The 22580-nt window shown below is 36.4% G+C and overlaps 1 pseudogene; it reads right to left on the bottom strand.

The window, feature by feature from the left end:
• The window catches only part of LOC130682115 (putative bifunctional UDP-N-acetylglucosamine transferase and deubiquitinase ALG13), a 101901-nt pseudogene that overhangs the window by 29773 nt on the left and 49548 nt on the right, over positions 1 to 22580 (bottom strand).

The raw sequence follows: 22580 nt of genomic DNA, 5'->3' as shown, positions 1-22580 counted from the left end.
AACCCCCCAAAGCCTGAGCAACTCACAGTACAGGCTATCTTTTTGGTAAAACTTCTCTTTCCCCCTTAAAAAAATGTATATCCTTATAAATACACATATACATACACTCATATGTGTAGTCTAAGTCATAAGCTTCCAGGTCCCTTCCACTTTCAAATGATGATGCATAGAAACATGAACATCAACGATCTTGTGATTGACTTCCCCTTTCCCCTTACTACCTATCCTGAGTTGAACTCTTGTAGTCAATAAGGTCATCCTCACTGCCAGTCACATTGTTTCTGTTCTTTTTGGAACTACTTCGAAACAACTGAACTGCAGTCTTCAACTCTTTTTCATTCACAACAAACACATCTTTATAGAGAATTTCATACAATATAGCTAAGGGAAGAAATGACCAAAATGCAAATTATCAAAATAAGGTGGTTTTATAACAATGTAAACAGCTATTAACCAGTATAGAAATTCAATAGGTATCAACAGGGTTTTAAAAGAGCTATTCATGGTGGGTCCTTGAATTTAAAGATGGCCAACAAATCACCTGAAATCACACCAAAACATTTATAAAGTCCTCAAGTACCTTGACAAACAGCAGCACTTGACTGAAACTGTTCTGAGTATACAGAATCATAATGCCCATTACTTGAAGAGCAGAGTAGAATCTGAAGAAAAAAACCACACACAGAACAATTAAGTGAATGTGACACATTTTACAACCATGAACTACCTGAAATTAAGTTGCTAATCAGAAACTGATGTCTTTTTAAAAACAGTGATTTCTGAATTATACATATGAGTGATATCATACAGTGTTTGTCTCTTATTTCATCCAGCATGTGCCAAATGTATCTCAATAAAGCTGAATAAAAGTGATTTTAAAAATTTACATATAGATAAATGCAAGCTATACCTCAGAGATTTTCTTGACAGTGACTTTTAAATGCCGAGGTTAAAATTAAAACCCCTGCTCAGACTTCACTGTAAGCCTTGTAAATACAAGAAACAAGTATTGATGTACAGATTTGCAAAACATGGGAACTTCTACAAATTGGGTAAATAAAACAGAAAGCCTACCAGAAGTTAAAAGACTTAGCTTAACTTCTAAAAATGACTGGAAAAATTAGGTCAAATACTCAAATACCCCAAACCCAGAGTATGGGGGATTAGGAAGGGACTTCAATTTTATTAAATATGTTTTCCACTGTACAAAATAACAAGCTATCAATACTACTAAAGAGACTTCCTTAATGAATTAAGGCACTCAGATGGCTAAAGAATGAGTTAATTTCTTAGTTGATTCCTTTGTATCCTAGTTTTTCCAAACATCAATTCAAAGGTCATGTTCCCTAACCAAACTATTTCAGTAAAAATGCTCCCTAGTTCCATGTGAGGAAATATGTTTATAAACTGCTCCAAAACCTTTTTGAATTTTTGTTCAAAACCCTGTGTCTTGTGTAAGAGATGTAATCCTTAGTGATTTAGCCTAATTTGAAGATATCTCTGGTTATCAGCAACCTGAAGTACCAAAGGTGATTCTATGGGAAGATGTTGCCACCAAAGTTCCTTGGCAGAAAATTATCTTTTTAATTTTTTACTCTTTAATTATTTTATTATTTTTATTTTTTACGTTTTTTCTACCTTCTTACACTACCCTGGGCAAACTTCTCCCAATAATCAAATTCTCTGATTCTAGATTTTTAATTCTTCCCTAGCCTTTTGTTTGAGATCACAACTTTAATCCCAACAGTATAATCCAATTCAGAGAACTGAGGGCAAGTGTCAAGCTAAAGTTACTCACAGAAAAGTTTAACTTTTTAAGTTTTACCCACCCCAAGGGGTATTTACATTTAAGAGGAGTTTTTTAATCCACAAGGAACCGTAAGCAGATTTGAGCAGAGAAGCCTCTGTATTTTGGACTAGAACTGGGAACTCAAACTAAGAAAGGTTAATAACTGAAGGTAGTTATTAAGGAGTAGTTACAATAAAACTAAACATAATAAACTAAAAAAACATAATAAAAACGTTGCCAGTTCCAAAACTGATGAACAAGCAGGAAAGAAGAAAGATGACTGTACAATTTCTCTATTCAAGTAGCAATGAGTTCAATTTTGACAGAAGAGGCAAAACTAGGCATGATGGCTTTCATGTTCTTGGTGGTATCCCAACATAAAATAATTCTTTCATATAAACTTGTGGTTGGTCTGTCCGTTGGGGGTAGGCAGGTGGGATGTAATGGCAATAAAGTAGTGAAAAAATGATGGAGATCTGAATTATTGATGAGGATAGATATTTGAAAAGAACAAGTAACAGAATGTTAAGTTGAGCCCATCTACATTTAGAAAATAAATGCAAAGAAAGAGAACGATACAGAGGGATACCCACCCAAACTAGTTTAAAGCATGAGATTTAAGAGCATGAATGGGGACTTGATTTTTTACTCTACATGCCCAGGTTTAAGTTTTATTTCGTTTTTAATATATTAATTTATTTCTATTCTTTCTAGATAGACCAATAGGCTGAGTGAAGATGGCTAGTTTCCAGGAGCATTTTCTCTGATACTGGATAGCTATGTAAAATACAGAGTTAAGTCAATATAGACGATGAAAGGAACCAAGGTGACCATTAGGCATTTATTTGAGAATTTGCTCTAGAATATATTTTATGGAAGGCTCACTGATAATGCTCACTGTCTCTGATAGTCATTTTTGAAAACCCAAACAATTCAAACACAAATCTTAAGAGCCTAAAATGAGATACAGTACAAGTTTAAGGCAAATCAAGGTGTCACCTAACAAAAATACTCTGCTGCCACCTGGCTTTTCCATTCTTAAGTTTCAGTATGAACAAACACACTTATACACTCCCAAATTAGACATATATACACAATCCTTTGCATGTAAATACACAAATGCTGATAAGTATTAGCTCTCTCTCTATAAGCTAATAAGAGTCTCATCAGCTCAAGGATGAGATTTATACATGCTATTCTCATGGCTGCACACTCAAAAGACCTTGCATTTTTGTAGTATCATGGCTCCCAATGTATGATGCTTTCCCATTAATTAGTTCAATAATATCTCTAAGATGTATAGGACTCATTTGAAAATGGAGTTGTGTAACTGTAGGAACTAAGGGCTGGGTATATGGATATTCACTACTCAACTCTTTCAAAACTTTTCTCTATATGAAAATTCTCAGAATAAAATGTCCAGGAAAACAAACGAATTGCAGGTCTAAAGCGTCCTAATAAAGATCTAAGTGTCTAAATCTCCTCAGGCAATGCTGTGTAAAATTGCTAAAATAAAAAAGCTAACACTCTTCTTCTTCAAACAATTCAGACTATGTCACACCTTTGTTTAAAAACTGTTCAGAGGCACTTGTACTGATGTATTTCAAAGTACACTTCAGACACCAAAAATTAAGATGGACTGGTAAACAGAGATGGGATAGATATATGATAAAACAAGGACACGAAATACTGACAGACAACTAGGTGGTGAGTATATGGATGCTCACTGTAAAATACTTCTAGGTTTTCTGTATGTTTTAAAAGGTCAATAATAAAATAGTAGAAGAAAACGTCAATTGACTATTCTGTACAATAAAAAGCCAAATTCTTCTCTAACACCCCTCATGTAACTCTAGCCTGTCTTTTCAGCATTGTCCTGTCCCCACCCAATTATTTGAGTCCCAAAGGATCTCTTGCTTTCATCCCTTTGCGTATGTTTCCTCTAAATAGGTTACCTTCATACTTGTTGGACTCATTTTTTGGTATTCCCCATAAATGTCACTACCACCATGAAACTTTCTAAACTCAAGCAGAGTGAAGGGCTTTTTTCCTATGCTCTTTGTACATACTTCTTTACAAAATCTATTACTTTGCTGTAGTTAACTATTACATGTCTGTCTTGATAACCCCTTAAGGCCCCTGGCAAGGATTTTGTTGTATTTACTTTCGTATCCCCAAAGCCCAGTAAAGTGTATGGTACACTACAGAGGATTAATGTTTGCTGAGTAAAACAGATGGAAGTACCATTAGTAAAACAATGTGCCCGAATTTATACTTATTTTCCAAATTATCTCTTGCAGCCCACTGTGTAGTTCTCATCTTTTATCTAGGTTACTTAAACATCTTAACAGTTCTCTCAGTGTCTAGTCTTCTCTCACCATAATAAAAATGTTGCCTGAATTTTGCTCCATGGAACGAAACAACTTACAAAACTCAAATACTGAGCAGTCTATATTTACTAATCAAATAATCAGGATAAAAGGCTTTTCTTAAAATCTTCTTGAAATAAAAATTGTATGCTGAAGAACAATTTGTTTACCTGTTGAGAGTTCTCAACCAACAAAACAACCTACTATTTTCCAAGCACCCTACTGGTCAGTAGTAGCACACTCTTCAGACTAATGAGAACGTAGAAATGAAAACAATACAATGTGATAAATATTGTAATTACTTCAGGTCATGTTAGAGGAAATCAAAGGGAGGAAATAACTCCAGGGGAGCTGGGAAAGTTTCAAAAGAATTGACATTTGAGATACAGAGGAAAACTATCTGGAAGCATGGTATACTAAGGTTGGAGGACTGACTGGAGAGGAAAAGGCTGGTAGCAGACAAATTCTCATTTAGACTATGCTTATTTTTTCCATTAGTTAGGTAAAAAAAAAGGATTTCCTATGCCCTGGTAAGCCAGCTGTATCATTCAGTTTACTTTAGTAAACACTCACTCATCTTCTTACCTTGTCTTCATGGCCATTATCTGTGACATAAATTGGAGGCTTTCTGGGATAGCGATAAAGAATGAAATCCCGTCTACATGAATAGAAAACAATGTTGGGCGAGAACAGGTAACTTCGTATATAAATGAGAAACTTGTAAGAACAAGTATTTGTGCTTTTAAACTGCATATTTCATTTATATAAAATAATCCAAATGTTTAAAAGACTAAAGAATGCTAAATTAAGGTAGGTCAAGTCCAGTGGATTGCTTGATGTATGTATCTTAACATGGGAGAAAGAGCAAAGATAGATTAACAAGTGTATGTATGTTTTTGAGTTTTGGGGGCTCCCATTTATTTAAGGTAAGGGGTCGACAAATTTTTTCTTGGTAAAGACCAGACACTAAGCATTTCAGTTTTTGCATGCCATATGGTTTAACTTTGACATTGTAGCTCTGAAAGCAGCCAGAGACAATGCACAAACAAATGCAGATAACTGTGTCCCAATAAAACTTCTTTTATGCAGACTGAAATTTGAATTTCATGTAATTTTAACATGCCATGAAATAGTCTTCCGATTTCTTAACCATTAAAGAAATTTTTAAAGCATTCTTAGCCTGAGGGTCACACAAAAACAGAAGCAAGCCAATTTATAAGCTGGGTGCCAGTGAGTTAAAAGCCAACAACTGACATCAGCCTGCCCAATGCCTCTTCAAAACTACTTATTGCTGGACTTAACTAAGAAAGGAGCAGATTGCAAAATACTAACTTGAACAACTCCCCAGAAGAGGGTTCTAACCCTACCAAAGTTTATGCCATCTCACCATCTTAAAAATTTTTAAGGAGTCAAAATAGATTAAACTTCTCAAATGAACAAGATTTCCACACCTCTAACCTACATTATGTAGCTATTTCTCAAAATCGCACAGCTTTCAAAAATGCTTTTACAGTTCTAAAGACCAAAATAGAACTTGCGAAAGCAGTAGGGCAGTGTTTCTCAAATTCCCCATTATCACCTCCCTAAAAAGCCTTTTTTAAAGGCTTTTCTTAATTTCCGTATGAAATTTTAATACCAGATACACTGTACACTTACGTATTGTAATTCTTTGAAGAACCACAAACCACCATTGTAATATCTAATATTTTTGCCCTTAAGAACCAATTTATTTTAGAAGTGATACTGTTCCATTGAGGGTGCAAGCAAAAGAGGCACAAAATTAAACACATAAAAACTCTAAGATAAATATTCTGATTTTCGACAGGAATAATACCAGCAGTTCTTAAAGTCCTTTACTCTTCCCTTCAAATGTACACAAATGCTAGAGGTTCTCCACCCCAAAATTGTACCAACTGACTTTCCTTAGGTCTCTTCATTCTATGTATCGATACATCAAATCTCAAATTTTCCCAATACTAAGGGGACTTTAATAGAAATCTTACACACACATACACACACTTTCTCTTTTTGAAAAAAGGAGGTTCAACTTACTTATAAATTAGAGAAAGAGCCCTTATTTCCAGCTGGCCAGCACTTTCCTAAATATAAATAGTGCATAAAGTTTTTAAAATGTTCTGCAGCTAGGAGGTAGTTTTTCCACGTTTAACAATTGTTTTTTTAGATACTTAGCACTACTTTAGATGAAGAACTTCTATAACTTGCTTTGAGGCTTGGGATATTGTGATAGTTAATCATTAACATAAACTTAGTCTGAATAAAATAGACCTAACGACAACCTTAGTTAGTTATTAACAAGGACAATTAATATGGAAGATTTAAAAGGCACAATAAAAATGGAATTAGTGTAAGAATATGAAGTAAGCAGGGTATTTAGTACAAGTGTTTTAAGTCCACAACTATGGAACTAATCACATACATTATTTTTAAATAAATGTGTTTATGGATCTTACTCCCACACAAAAAAGATAACTACAAATCAGAAGAGTTCTAAGTAACAACCTCCTAGTAACATTCATTACCATTCCCCCTCCCCGATTAGAGTGAAAAGGCTTAGGCTTGTCCTGTTCCCAGTGTGTACTCTTTTACTAGTCTATGGATGATAAAATTCTTAACACACAATTCTCATTATTCGACACAAAACAATAGGTCTGTAGCCAGCCTCCAAACTTTTGCAAGAACTATTTGATTCAAATCAGCTAGCTACTTAAGAAAACAGGTTGAGTCTAGCTAAAGTGACACAGCTGAAATGAATATTTAGGTTACTATTCCAAATATTCTGAAAAGTGTAAACCCCCATATTTGATCTTACCTTGGGATCTCCCAACTGTTCCAGGTATTTCTCAAAAGATCCCTCTACATACTTCAAAAATAAAAAAAATCTTGACTTAACCAATTACATATTATTTCCGAAATCTGATTATATTCTGCAATATTATCCCCCAGTGGATTTTTGTTCAAATCAACAATCTCAGTATTAAATTACGACTTTGCACAGCATCTCAAGAAGATTTGCACATACACAAAGTTTTGAGTGGAGAAAAGATGGACTATACAATTATCTTCGGAACTGATCCTGGCTTATTCACCTACCTGTGCATTTCATCCACTAGTATGCCTTTTAGTTTTGAAATTCCTATTTAAGTAACCTGACAATTTTCACGAATCAAGCAAGCCCAATAATTAGAATAATTTCATACTTGACAGGAGACATGCATTTACCAAGTTAAACTGAAGAATCTTAAAGGAAATTTATTTCAAAAAAGCCCAGGGCACACGGCAACTTTCTGGGGTGATGGAATTGTTCGGTATCTTGATTACAGTGGCAGTTATATGACTGCATATTATTGCCAAAACTAGTAACACTCAACTTTAAATGGCCAATTTTACTGTATGTAAAGTACCTAAATAAAAATAAAAATTCAAGGACTATATGACTAGTTCCATGAAAATATATCACAAGATGTGAAATCAAATTTTAATTTTTCCTCAAACCCTTTTAACAACTTTTTGAAGTACAACTGACATATAAACTGCAAATATTTAAATGCAGTTAAGTTTTGACATATGTACGCAGTCATGAAACCACCATGATTATCTTGAGAGTGAATATCAATTTTCCTTGTGCCCCTCTTTAGCCCTACCGACCCACAAGCAATCACTGATCTGCTTTCTGTCACAACAGATTGGTTTGCATTTTCTAGAGTTTTATATAAAGGAAATTGTATGGGATGTACTTTGGTGGGAGGGTGGTTCTGGCTTCTTGCACCTTGGCATAATTATTTGGAGATTCATCCTTATAGTTTTAAAATTTTACACACATCTCTGTTACTCAAAATGCCATGCACAAACAACAGCAAACATCACTTGGGAGTTTAACTATGCAGAAATTATGGGCCCTTCTCAGACCTACTGAATCAGAATCTGTATTTTAACAAAATTCCCAGGTGATCTGTAGTCACAAAAGTACTTGAGATGCACTGCTTTACACCATCATCTTGCATTTAAAGTAATTTCACAAATAATCCTTCCCCAGGTGGGGTGAAGATTGTAATTAATTTTAAGGTAATAAGCTTTAAAGTATAAAAGCCTTTACGTAGTGTTAAAATTCAACAAAACCTGTTGAGAAAATTAAGAGTAAACCTCGAACAGCAAGGAAATACCCAAAATATAGTCAGAAGAAAACAAATAGTACTGGAAAAGCTAAACAAAATTTAAAAAAAAACCACAACACCCAACAGTCACACAAAAGACACAATTCAAAAAACACCTTGATGAAACCTTATTTTGTTCCAAGAATTCAAACGCTTCAACATACACAGAGATGTCTTCTAAGTTGTTTTAAAGTCAATCATTAGCGACAGTGCTTCAATTACCAATTTGTCACAGGAAAATAGGTTTCCTAATTTGTTTCCTTACAATTAAGTTTTAAAGATTAAGTTGGTTGGCTGAAGAGCATTGTGCACAGACATAAAGCAGAGGAGGTTTGTATTTGTACATATTTTTAAATATACACTTACATAGCCAAACCTTTGTGAACTATGATTAATTGTGCAAGAAAACAGTGGTACGGATAATAAATAACAGCAGTCAAAATGTTAATTTTTGGGGAATTTTTGGTGTGGGGGAGAAAGTAGTTGGAAGTATACAGATTAACTGTTTCTTCTCAATTTTTAACTGGAGTACAAAGCAGTCTAATTACAGAAGGAGGTCCAGAAGCATGGCTAGCCAGGGGGAAGGAAGCCAGATGGAAATTAAATATTTGCTATTGAGAGAATGATATAATTTTCATACATAGAAGCTCAAAATTCATTTCCCACCTGCTATATACTCTATCCACAACTCTCCCTTGGGTATGTATTCTACTTACAGACTCAAAAGGTTGTGGATTTTCTCTCATATATGAAACACAAGCCTTCCTGATTTCCAAATGATGGACCTGGCTGCAAAACAACTAAAAAAAGAGAAAGACCAGCTCACTGTCAGCAGTAATTTGACACAGAAGCTTCTAAATTAAGACTATGAACTGGACACTTCATTATCCCTTAATCAGAACATAGGTAGGAAATTAGGAAATTAAGTCCTCACTAAAATCTGTGATTCCTTTAGTGAGAATGAGGGGATATGATTCTGTCAATGCCCCCTGCCCTGCTTTTCTACTCTGTCGGGGAAAAGCCTATAAATTTTTCCTTAGGCATAAAATTTCAAAGAAGTGGAACGTTGCTGAGAAGGATCAAGATACACTTCAAAATATTGTTTAACCCCATTATCTGCCTTACATTCCAAAGTGGCACTTAGAAAAGTTAAGATAGCAAAAGTAAGCAATAGATTTGGACTAACGAGTAAAGGCACACAGCAAGGTAATAATTGGCTTATAGACCTGATGTTTTTACTAGGGAAGGGATAAGGGAGTTTTGCTTTGGTGGGCTACAGGTCTTCTAGCTACAGTACCATGCCATGTCTCAAACGTTGAAAACTCAGTATAGGGAAGACACATTTGTTTTCCTTTTACCTGCTCCGAAATAGCCCGAAAGAGGCAAGAGGCATCCTTGGCAGTCAGCTTCAGAAACAGCCCTAAGCTGCCTAAATATTCATCCATTGATGCCTCTCTCAGAGACTTCTGGCCGTAGTACTTTTCCCATCCTTTATACGTTGTGCACGAGAAGGTGGAGGTGGGAGGGAAGGATAAAGGAACAGGGTGGCAAAGAGGAAAAAGGGTGCAGGTAGGAATGGGTAGCAGTGACAAGGGCTTTCTTATGCAGGTATCTGGAAAGCAGCCCAAAGTCTAGGTATGAGAAGGCAGTTGGGAGTCAGCGCTGTAGAATCTTGGCATTTCTCAGGAGCAGGAGAAGCAAAGGGCTGGCTTGCCCAGGACATGTCCCGACCCTGTGAAAAGAAGAGGAAGAGCCAAAGCTCCTAGGTATAGACAATTAGACTTGAGAAGATGTGGGAGGGGGAAGGTACTTGCAGAGCTACCTTTTAGGGGAAGGGCAGAATTAATCCAATCAGCCCAAGGTTGAGAAATATGCATAAACAGCTGAGCGTGGACCAAAAAGAAGCCGAGTTTGCTTCTTAACTCAAGACAACTGCTGCAGGAGGCAGAAAAGGTCTGCAATAAGGCTCAGGTGTGTTAGGACGCTGTTAGGACGCAGCCTGGCCCACATTACGTTGCTTTAATATCTCTGCCCAAATTTTCCACAACAGTCTCTGCTAAGTTCCCTGAACTATCCATAGTTTCATGGAGATGAGAAAAAAAAATCTGAAACTAATGAACTGGTAAGCTTTAATATTAAGAACATCTTAAAAAACAGAGAAACTGACTGTGGTTGGGGGAAAGGCTCTCTTAACCTGAAGGGGCAGAAATCACAGTTCAGGCAAAGTGCCAAAAGCAAGCAGCTGGAGATTTCAGGTATGGGTTTATATAATCTCATTTCATTCTCCCAGTTAATAATAACCCTCTGCTAGCATCACAGAAACTAAATTCCTTAATTATGCTAGGAAATGCTGATAGAATTCTGAACTAGTATCTCCAAACTATTGTACAGCATTAACAAAAAGAGTAAATACAAAAAAGGGTGTTTCCAAACAAATGGAAACAATGGAAACTTCAACTGAAGCAGCATGAAAGAAACATCTTGCCCATAAACTTTCTAAGAAACTACGTAAGAGACATGTTTCAATGTATCAGGGCACTTTTCGGAAAAACTAGATTCTGAGAAAACCAAAATAAAATATGACTGTGCTTTGTAGGGTTCAAAGCCAGGACTGGTCACTTGTATTACTTGATTTCATTGTCAAGTCTCTCGTTTTTATTTAAATACAAAATTCTAATTCCTTTATTGGTTTAAGTGTTAAAAAATGTAGATCAAAGCTGGCTTTGGAGAAGTTACAAAATTAAGCTGCTTTTTGAAAACTTTTTCTCGTATCTGTGGATCCAGTAGTAATCATGACTGCCGCCTAGGGGAGAAGTGTCAGTAATCAACCTTATAATTAAGGGATGAACTAAAGGCATTTTAGAAAAAAGAGTGAATTCTTGACTCCCTTCAGCATACCAATTTGAAATTACCGTAACTAATTTCTTTTTTAAAGGAACTGTAACACTGGGGAAATGACTCTTTCGGCAAAAGTTCTGAAACATGGTTTGGGAACGGGGATCACCATCTTTCTTTAAGGCCACAAATTTACTGAGAAAAACTAAGGGTTATAATAAAAAGTTAATCATTTCTGGCATTTTTTTTACCTAAAGAGAAAAATACAATTCTGCATATTTATAGCTGTATATATAAAATTTCAATTAATACTAATTAATATAGTTCACCATGAGGAGGATAATAGGGAATACTGGGAGAGGGAGAGAGAGTCTAATAGGAGAGAAGGGAATAAAGAGAAGAAAAAGACAAGCAGACAAAAAGAGAGGAAAACAGAGAAAGCACAAAGAGACCCACACAAATACTGTCAATTTATTTTTAACAAAGGTGCAAGAGCAGTTCAATAAGAGATGATAGTAGTTTCATCAAATGTGCTAGAATAATTGACATCTATATGCAAAAGAAAAAGTGATCTTCAACCTGCACTTCATGTCCTGTACAATAATTAACTCCACATGGCTCAAAGAACTAACTGTAGAACTCTGAAACTTTGAAACACAAACATAGGAGAAAATCTTGTGGACCTTGAGTTAGGCAGATTTCTTCAATACAATGTAATAAAAAATTGATTGGACTTTGTCAAAATTAAAAACTGCTCTGCAAATTACATTGCTGGAATGAAAATACAAGCCACATCTGGAAGAAAAAATTTGTATATCACATATCTGACAAAAAAAAGTTTGTGCCAAAATATATAAGGAACTCTCAAAAGTCAACAATAACAATTTTTTAAATGGGCACTTTTACCACACATTTTAACAAAGATACAGGAGTGGCTAATAAGCATGTAAAAATATATTCAACATTAGTCAGTAAGAAAATTCAAATTAAAACCACAATGAGACATCACTACACACCCACTAGGATGGCTATAATAAATACAAACAGTACAAGTGTTAGCACGGACATGCAGAAACTGGAACCTTATTAAAAGAAGCCAGAGGCAAAAGGAGTATGATTCCAAAAGATACATGATTCCATTCATATGAAATATACCAAACAGACCAATCTGAAGAGACAGAAAAATCACTGGTTGCCTGGTGTGGGATGGAAATAGTTATTAACTACAAAGAGGAACAAAGGATCTTTTGGGGTGATAGAAATATTTGAAAACTGTTTTGTGGTAATGTTTGCACAATTCTGTATATATTTACTAAAAATTGAATTGTACATTTAAAACTAGTAATTTTAACAGCTTTGAAATTCACAAACCATACAATTCGAAGCATGTAATGGATACTTAAGAGTTGTGCATTCATCACCCAAATTTTAGAACATTCTCATTACCCCAAAAGGAAACCCACACACCTATTATCATCAACCTTTAATCCCCCTATCCCTACCAATTCCAGGCAACCACTATCTACTTTGTCTCTATATACATATTCTGGGTATTTCAAATAGAATCACACAGTACTTAGTCCTGTGTAACTAGTTTCTTTCACTTGGCATGAAGTTTCAAGGTTCACCCATGCTGTGGCATTTACCAGTATCTAAACCCTTTGTATAAACTATGTTTAATTATCTATTTATGAGTTGATAGACATTTGGGTTCCTTCTACTTTTTGCCTATTATGACTAATGCTATTATAAAGTCATAGGCAAGTTATTGTTTGGACATGTTTCCATTTTATTGGGTAATACCTAGGAATGGAGTTGCTGAATCACATAACTCTACATTTGACTGTTCAAGGAACTATCAGACTGTTTTTCCACAGCAGCTTCACCATTTTACATTCTTACCAGCATTTTGAGGGTTCCAGTTTCTCCACATCCTACCAACACTTACTGTTATCTCTTTAGCCATCCTAGTAGATATGAAGTGGTATCTCTTTGTGGTTTTGCTTTGCATTTCTCTATGGCTAATATGGTCGAGCATACTTCATGTGCCTATTGGCCATCTGCATATCTTTAATGAGATACCACTACATACATCATAGAATGACTAAAACACATTTTTCTAAAACTGATAGTAACAACTGAAGTGTTGCCAAGGATGCAGTGCAACTGGAACTCTCATATGTTGCTGTTAAGACTATAAATCAGTACAGGAACTCTGGCAAAATAGTTTGGCAATTCTTATAAGGAGAGAGTTACCATATGGCCCAGCAATCCCATTTCTGGCTATCTGTTCAAGAGAAATAGAAAACTTAAGTCCACACAAAAACCCATGCATCAGTGTTTATAGCAGCTTTATTCATAACCATGATTCCCCTAAAACTGGGAACAATCCAAACATACTTCAGCTGGTAAATGGACAAACCATGGCATTCATACAACAGAATACTCCTTAGCAATAAAAAGTTAGGTATGGATATAGACAAGAACATGCATGAATCTCAAATGCATTGTGGAAAGTGAAAGAAGACAGATTCAAAAGGCTACACACTTTATGACTACATTTTTATGATATATTGGAAAAGACAAAACCATAATAAGGGTAAACAAATCAGTTGTCACTAGTTAGGACTGTAGGGAAGGGCTGACTAAAAAGGGATGGCAGAAAGAACATATGGAGCTATGTACCTTCACTGTAGTAGTGGTTACATGATTATGCATTTGTAAAATCTTACCAAACAGTAAGAGAAAAATACTTTGTTAAATTTAAATTTAAAATAAATAACATAGGAGCCAAGACGGCGGGGTGAGTAGGGCAGTGGAAATCTCCTCCCAAAACCATATATATTTTTGAAAGTGCAAATAATACAACTATTACTCAAAGAAAGACCAGAAGATACAGTACAACAGCCAGGCTACATCCACATCGGCAAGAACTCAGTGCCTCATGAAGGGGGTAAGATACAAACCGCGGCCCGGCAGAACCCGAACACCCCACCCCCGACCCCAGCTCCCCCACGGGAGGAGGGGTGTCAGAGCGGGAAGGGAGTGGAAGCCCAGGACTGCTAAACACCCAGCCCTAGTCATCCGTACTGGGAGCACAGACACACGTTGCGTGGTATGCTGGATATTAGGGAAACAGAACAGTAAAAGCTGCAAGCAGGTCCCTGCAGCCGGCTCCCCTGGGACAAAAAGAAAAGCGAGTGATTTTTGAAAGTCTTAAAGGGACAGGGGGCTCACAGCTGGAAGGAAGCATGTCGGCACACTAAGCCCAGCAGCTGGGAATCCAGGGGAAATTCAGGCGCTCCAGCCCCCTGGGAGGCAGCGCAGCTGTGAGGCCCCTCATGGCAACAAACAGGCTCCCACCCATCCCCCGTCCGGGGCAGACCTGCCATAGCAGGTGAGCAGCCTGAGAGCAGCTGCGCCCACAGCAACTGCCCAGAGAATCCTCTGCAGCCAGCTGGGCCAGACTCAGAGGCCCCGCCAGCACACACAAACAGAGGGAGCCGAGACAAGGCACTAAAGGTCACAGTTCGTGCAGCAGAGTGTACCCAGCATGCCTGCCACTCCCCGTAGAGCCTGGGATGCCCTGATGGCTGCCCCGCCCATGGCAGCTCAGGAAATAAAACCGGAAGCTGCTACCTGTGGGTGGGTAACCAGCAGAGGCAGTGAGGAGGGCAAGGCGACCAGAAAGCATGAAGGGACTTTGGTCTTGCAGCTAACACACACACAAACTGCCCACAACTACCTCTATAGCCATAAAAAGGCAGAAGAATCTGATCCAGTCCAGAATCACCAAGACAACCCCTGAGAGGGAGCCTAAGCAGATACATTTAACCAATCTTCCTGAAAAAGAATTCAAAATAAAGGTCATAACCATGCTGATGGACCTGCAGAGAAATATGCAAAAGCTAAAGGATCAAGTTAGGAGGGAGAATACAGAGGAAAAACAATCTCTGGAAGGACTTCAGAGCAGACTGGATGAGCTCCAAGAGGCTGTTAATGGAATAGAAATCAGACAACAGGAACACAGAGAAGCTGAGGCAGAGAGAGATACAAGGATCTCCAGGAATTAAAAAATACTAAGAGAACTGTGTGACCAATCAAAACGGAACAATAATCGCATTATAGGGCTACCAGAAGAAGAGAGAGAAAAAGGGATAGAAACTGTCTTTGAAGAAATAATTGCTGAAAACTTCCCCAAACTGAGGGAGGAAATAGTCTCTCAGACCATGGGGACAGATCTCCCAATACAAGGGACTCAAGGAGAACAACCCCAAGACACGTAATAATTAAAATGGCAAAGATCAAGGACAAGGACAGAGTATTAAAGGCAGCCAGAGAGAGAAAACCCATCAGGCTATCATCAGACATCTCAACACAAACCTTACAGACCAGAAGAGAATGGCATGATATACTTAATGCAATGAAGCAGAAGGACCTTGAACCAAGAATACTGTATCCAGCACAATTATCAATTAAACACAAAGGAGGGATTAAACAATTCCCAGAAAACCAAAGTTGAGGGACTTTGCTCCCAGAAACCACCTCTACAAGGAATTTTAATAAAGGGACTGGCTCTAGATGGAATCACTCCTAAGGATAATAGATGTCAGCAGAGAAAATAAAATCACAGCAAAGAAAGCAGAACAACTAAATACAAACTAAAGGCAAAAAATAAAATCAACTACTCACAAAGCAGTCAAAGGAAACACAAAAGAGAACAGAATAAAACACCTAACATACAAAGAACGGACGAGGAAGAATAAGAAGGGAGAGAAATAAAGAATCATCTGATTATGTTTATAATAGCTTAATACGTGAGTTAAGTTTGACAGTTAGATAGTAAAGAAGCTACCCTTGAACGTTTGGTAACCACTAATCTAAAGCCTGCAATGGCAATAAGTACATATCTTTCAATAATCACCCTATAAATGTAAATGGACTGAATGCACTAATCAAAAGAGAAAAGGTAAGAGAATGGATAAAAAAGCAAGAGCCCTCTATATTCGGCTTACAAGAGACCAACCTCAAACCCAAATACATAAACAGACTAAAAGTCAAGGAATGGAAAAAGATATTTCATGCAAACAACAGGGAGAAAAAAGCAGGTATTGCACTACTAATGTCAGATAAAATAGACTTCAAAACAAAGAAAGTAACAAGAGATAAAGAATGACATTACATAATTATATAGGGCTCAGTACAACAAGAAGATATAACCATTATAAATATATAAGTACCCAATACAGGAACACCAACTTATGTGACACAAATACTAACTAGAATTAAAGGAGGAAATAGAATGCAATGCATTCATTTCAGGAGACTTCAACACAACACTCACTCCAAAAGACAGATCAACGAGACAAAAATAAGTAAGGACACAGAGGCACTAAACAACACACTAGAACAGATGGACCCACTGACATCAACAGAACACTTCACCCAAAAGCAGCAGGATACACATTCTTCTCAAGTGCACATGGAACATTCTCCAGAATAGACCACATACTCGGCCACAAAAAGAGCCTCAGTAAATTCAAAAATATTGAAATTCTACCAACCAACTTCTCAGAACACAATGGTATAAAACTAGAAATAAATTGTACAAAGAAAACAAAAAAGCTCACAAACACAAGGAGGCTTAACAACATGCTCCTAAATAATCAATGGATCAATGACCAAATTAAAAGAGAGATCAAGCAATATATGGAGACAAATGACAACAGCTCAAAGCCCCAACTTCCGTGGAATATAGTGAAGAGAGTTTTAAGAGGAAAGCATATAGCAATCCAGGCGTATTTAAAGAAGGAAAAACAATCCCAAATGAATAGTCTAAAGTCACAATTATTGAAACTGGAAAAAGAAGAGCAAATTAGGCCCCAAGTCAGCAGAAGGATGGACATGATAAAGATCAGAGAAGACATAAATAAAATTGAGAAGAATAAAATAATACAAAAAAAAATCAATGAAACCAAGAGCTGGTTCTTTGAGAAAATAAACAAAACACACAAGCCACTAGTCAGACTTATTTAGAGAAAAAGAGAATCGACACACATCAACAGAATCAGAAATGAAAAAGGAAAAAACAGGATGGACCCCACGGAAATAGAAAAATTATTAGAAAATAGTATGAAAGTCTATATGCTAACAAGCTGGAAAACCTAGAAGAAATGGATAACTTCCTGCAACAATACAACCTTCCAAGACTGACCAAGGAAGAAACAGAAAATATAAACAGAACAATTACCAGCAACGAAATTCAAGTGGTAAATCAAAAATCTACCCAAGAACAAAACCCTGGTCCCGATGGATTCACTGCTGAATTTTATAACACATATAGAGAAGACATAAACCCATTTTCCTTAAAGTTTTCCAAAAAACAGAAGAGGAGGGAATACTTCCAAATTCATTCTATGAAGCCAGCATCACTCTAATACCAAAACCAGGCAAAGACCCCATCAAAAAAGAAAATTACAGACCAATATCCCTGATGAACACAGATGTAAAAATACTCAACACAATATTAGCAAACTGAATTAAAAAATACATCAAGATGATCATACACCATGACCAAGTGGGATTCACCTCAGGGATGCAAGGATGGTACGACATTCAAAAATCCATCAACATCATCCACCACATAAACAAAAAGAAGGACAAAAACACATGATCATCTCCATGGATGCTGAAAAAGCATTCAACAAAAGTTAACATCCATTCATGATAAAAAAATCTCAACAAAATGGGTATACAGGGGAGGTACCTCAACATAATAAAGGCCATATATGACGAAGCCACAGCCAACATCATGTTTAACAGTGAGAAGCTGAAAGCTTTTCCTCTAAGATCAGGAACAAGACAGGGATGCTCACTCTCCCCACTGTTGTTCAACATAGTACTGGAGGTCCTAAGCATGGCAATTAGACAAAACAAAGAAATACAAGGCATCCAGATTGGTAAAGAAGAAGTCAAACTGTCACTATTTTCAGATGACATGATATTGTACATAAAAACCCCTAAAGACTCTACTGTAAAACAACTAGAACTAATATCTGAATTCAGCAAAGTTGCAGAATACAAAATTAATACACAGAAATCTGTTGCTTTCATATACACTTACAATGAACTAGCAGAAAGAGAAAGCAGGAAAAAATTCCATTCACAATTGCATCAAAAAGAATAAAATACCTAGGAATAAACCTAATCCAGGAAGTAAAAGACCTATACCCTGAAAACTACAAGACACTCTTAAAGAAATTAAAGAGGACACTAACAAATGGAAACTCAACCCATGCTCTTGGCTAGGAAGAACTAATATTGTCTAAATGGCAATCCTGCCTAAAACAATCCTCAGATTCAATGCAATGCCTATCAAATTACCAACAGCATTCTTCAACGAACTGGAACAAATAGATTGAAAATTCAAATGGAACTACAAAGACTCCGAATGCCAAAGCACTCCTGAGAAGAAAAACTAAAGTGAGGGGGTCTCGCTCCCAACTTCAAGCTCTACTAAAAAGCCAAAGTAATCAAGACAATTTGGTACTGGCATAAGAACAGATGCACAGACCAGTGGAGCAGAACAGAGAGTCCAGATATAAATACAAACATATACAGTCAGTTAATACATGATAAAGGAGCCATGGACATACAAAGGGGAAATGACAGCCTCTTCAACAGCTGTCCAGTTGGCAAAACTGGACAGCTACATGTAAGAGAATAAAACTGGATCACTGTCTAAACCCATACACAAAAGTAAATTTTAAATGGATCCAAGACCTGAATGTGACTCATGAAACCATAAAACTCTTAGAAAAAAACATAGGCAAAATTATCTTGCACATAAACATGATCAACTTCTCTATGAACATATCTTCCCAGGCAAGGGGAACAAAAGCAAAAATGAACAAGTGGGACTACACCAAAGTGAAAAGCTTCTGTATAGCAAAGAACACTACAAATAGAAAAAAAAGACATCCTACAGTATGGGAGAATATATTCATAAATGACAGATCCGATAAACGGTAGACATCCAAAACATATAAAGGGTTCACACACCTCAACAAAGAAAAAGCAAATCAACCAATTAAAAAATGGACACAGGATCTGAACAGACACTTCTCCAAAGAAGAAATTCAGACGGCAAACAGGCACATGAAAAGATGCTCCACATCACTTGTCATCAGAGAAATGCAAATAAAAACCACAAAATTAGGATTGCCACAATCCAAAAGACAAACAACAACAAATGTTGGTGAGGTTGCGGAGAAAGGGAAACTCTCCTACACTGCTGGTCAGAATGTAAACTAGTTCAACCATTGTGGAAAGCAGTATGGAGGTTCCTCAAAAAACTAAAAACAGAAATACCATTTGACCCAGGGATTCCACTTCTAGGAATTTACCCTAAGAACGCAGGAGCCCCATTTGAAAAAGACAAATGCACCCCTTTGTTTATCCCAGCACTATTCACAACAGCCAAGAAATGGAAGCAACATAAGTGTCCATCAGTAGATGAATGGATAAAGAAGATGTGGTACCTATACACAATGGAATGTTATTCAGCCGTAAGAAGAAAACAAATCCTATCATTTGCAACAACAGGGATGGAGCTAGAGGGAATTATGCTCAGTGAAATAAGCCAGGTGGAGACAAACAAGTATCAAATGATTTCACTCATCTGTGGAGTATTAAGAACAAAGGAAAACCTGAAGAAGCAAAAACACCAGAAGACTCACAGAACCCAAAAATGGACTAACAGTTACCTAAGGGAAAAGGACCAGGTGGGAAGGGAGGGAATAAGGTGGGTGGGGGATAAAGGGTTCATTATGACTAGCATGTATAATGTGGGGGGGTTTGCACAGGGAGGGCTGTACACACAGAGAAGGCAAGTAGTGATTCTACAACATCTTACAACACTGATGGACAATGACTGCAATGGGGAATGTGGAGGAACTTGGTGATGGGGGAAGTGTAGTAAACATAATGTTCCTCATGTAATTGTAGAGTAATGATACCAAAATTTAAAAATGTAATTTGTCTTAATTTCTAAAACTATTTCTTCTTTGTAGTACAACATATGAATACTAGCAGTTTTAACTCTAAGAACACTCCTTCATATTTCAAACAAATGAGGTATACGCTTGGAATATTTCTAAAGCATGTATTACCTGTAATATACAAAGTATAGTTGTAAATGTATATGGGACATGATGCTCTTGAATTATTTTAGTTTCTGAGAGGCATCATGGTACCATGAAAAGAGTGTTATGAACTTGATTATGCCACTTGAATCTCTCTGGGTCAGTTTCCTCATTTGTAAAATAAAGGAGATGGGCTGCATGATCTCTAAGCACCCGTTCATGTCTAAGAAACTCTGATTCTCTGTGATTCAATGATGGACAATATATTTAGATGGTCAAATTAATGATCCACATTAAAACCATGGAAATAGCCCATAGAGGAATTAACATTCTAGCCAAATGTAGGGTTGACTCGGCCACATAAAAATGAGTAATAAATCTTGCATTACTAAATGAAAGAAATAGACCTAGATTTTTAAAAAGACAACAAAACTTGTAACTGTGTGGTGATGGGTATTAACTAAACTTACTATGGTAAACTTTTAGCGATATATACATATACCAAACCATTTTGTTCTACACCTTAAACTTATACAATTATATAAGTCAACTGTATTATGTCAATTGTACGTAAATAAACCTGGAAAAAAAAGAGATAACAAACACATGTACATAACAACTTGTGGCAGAACCTGCTGAAAAGACAATTGGTATTTTAGAAACTAATACTAAATCATTTATTTCAATTATTTTTAGCACCAAAAAACATGGGGACAATTCGGGGAATACATCAACTCTGATAACTTATTTTTAATGTCCTTCATTAATGAAAAATATGATGGTAAAGTTTTTTAAAAACACTTTTTAATAGCCCCCTCAACTAGAACCCGTCACTTTCTTTCATGGTAGACATTTAAACAGAATTAGTAAGGCACTATTTGTAAGGGAACACAATGGTTCTACAATAAAATATGGCCACACAGCCCTATTCAACCTCCTCCTCAGGTTTAATGAAGATAATAAAGACAAGGAAGAATTGATTTCCAATAAAGCAGTGATCCTTCTCAGATATACAAAACAGAAGAAACATTACCAAGAACTACTTGCTTTCATTTTCTTCTCTTCCCCACTTCCACCTGAAGCATGCTTATATAGATAAGAAAAAAGGAAAACGGTACTTGTTTAAAAATATATCATATTTACACAGAAATACTGAGGATTTTTGTTTTGGTTTCATTTTTATTTATGTTATTTGCAATGTCTCATCACTCTATAGACAGACAGGGCACTGAGGAAAGGGAGAATAAAGACCAGACCATTCTTTTGTTTTGATGCACTGGAAATGCCCATTCACTTCGATTTTCTATAAACCCAACCAGAGACTGAATATGAATTTAAATATGGAATTCGGGGTCAATGAGGACTTTGCTTTCTGTATTACTTAGGACTGTCTACTGTGAATTCTAGGGAACTATCTCTAAGACTATTCCTATTTCTTAAAACAAAATCTCTTAACCAAGAGAAAATGTCTTATTTTGACATTTATTTTCAAACTTTCCACATAATTGGTTTTATATCTTAGCAAACACCAGTGAAGGAAGTTAGTCTTACTAATTCACAAATGGGGAAACTAAGATCCCGAATGTTAGTTAGGCTAAGGATTTGGGGATGTTTTTCACTCCTAAATTTGGTGCACTTAGTATCCACCCACTTCATACTGGCAGTGGAGTAATAACCAGTACATTCTGTACAAAAGAGAAAATGAACAGTAAAAAAGATGCACTATGTGGCTTCTCACAGACAGCTCCAACAGTGACTACCAGCTCAGGAAACAAATACTTTAGAAGCACACTTGACAGTTAATAACTAAATTACTGTACAGGTTTACCAAATAGCCTAATGCAGTATACCCTAAAATTAATTACTAAATTCCATTTAGTTCCTTTCACCAATTAGAAACAGTGCTACACAAGCCATTGGGGGTTATAAATACTGGGTTAATAATATGAAGGTTAGATTCAAAACATGTTGTTTGGTTATGTGTTAAACTTGATGAGAAAACTTTATAATTTGCTATATTATTTTAAAAACTGGGAACTATTAAACTCAAATGTACTTAACAAAAGGATTTAATTATAAAGGAGTCTAAAAATTATAATAAGCAATGACCTATAATTCCTACAATCAGGAATGAGGTTACTGAAGTTGCCCTTAGTCTAAGGATTCTTTACTTAGGGCCTCAAGGCATCTTTAAACTCCCTGAAATGTCATTCACTGCAAAATGTGTATATGTGCCAGTAGGGAGAGGAGCAATAGTTTTAAATATTTTGAA

The sequence above is a fragment of the Manis pentadactyla genome, chromosome Y, assembly GCF_030020395.1.
Source record: "Manis pentadactyla isolate mManPen7 chromosome Y, mManPen7.hap1, whole genome shotgun sequence".
NCBI lineage: Eukaryota > Metazoa > Chordata > Mammalia > Pholidota > Manidae > Manis > Manis pentadactyla.
This window is presented reverse-complemented; position numbering and strand designations above follow the sequence as displayed.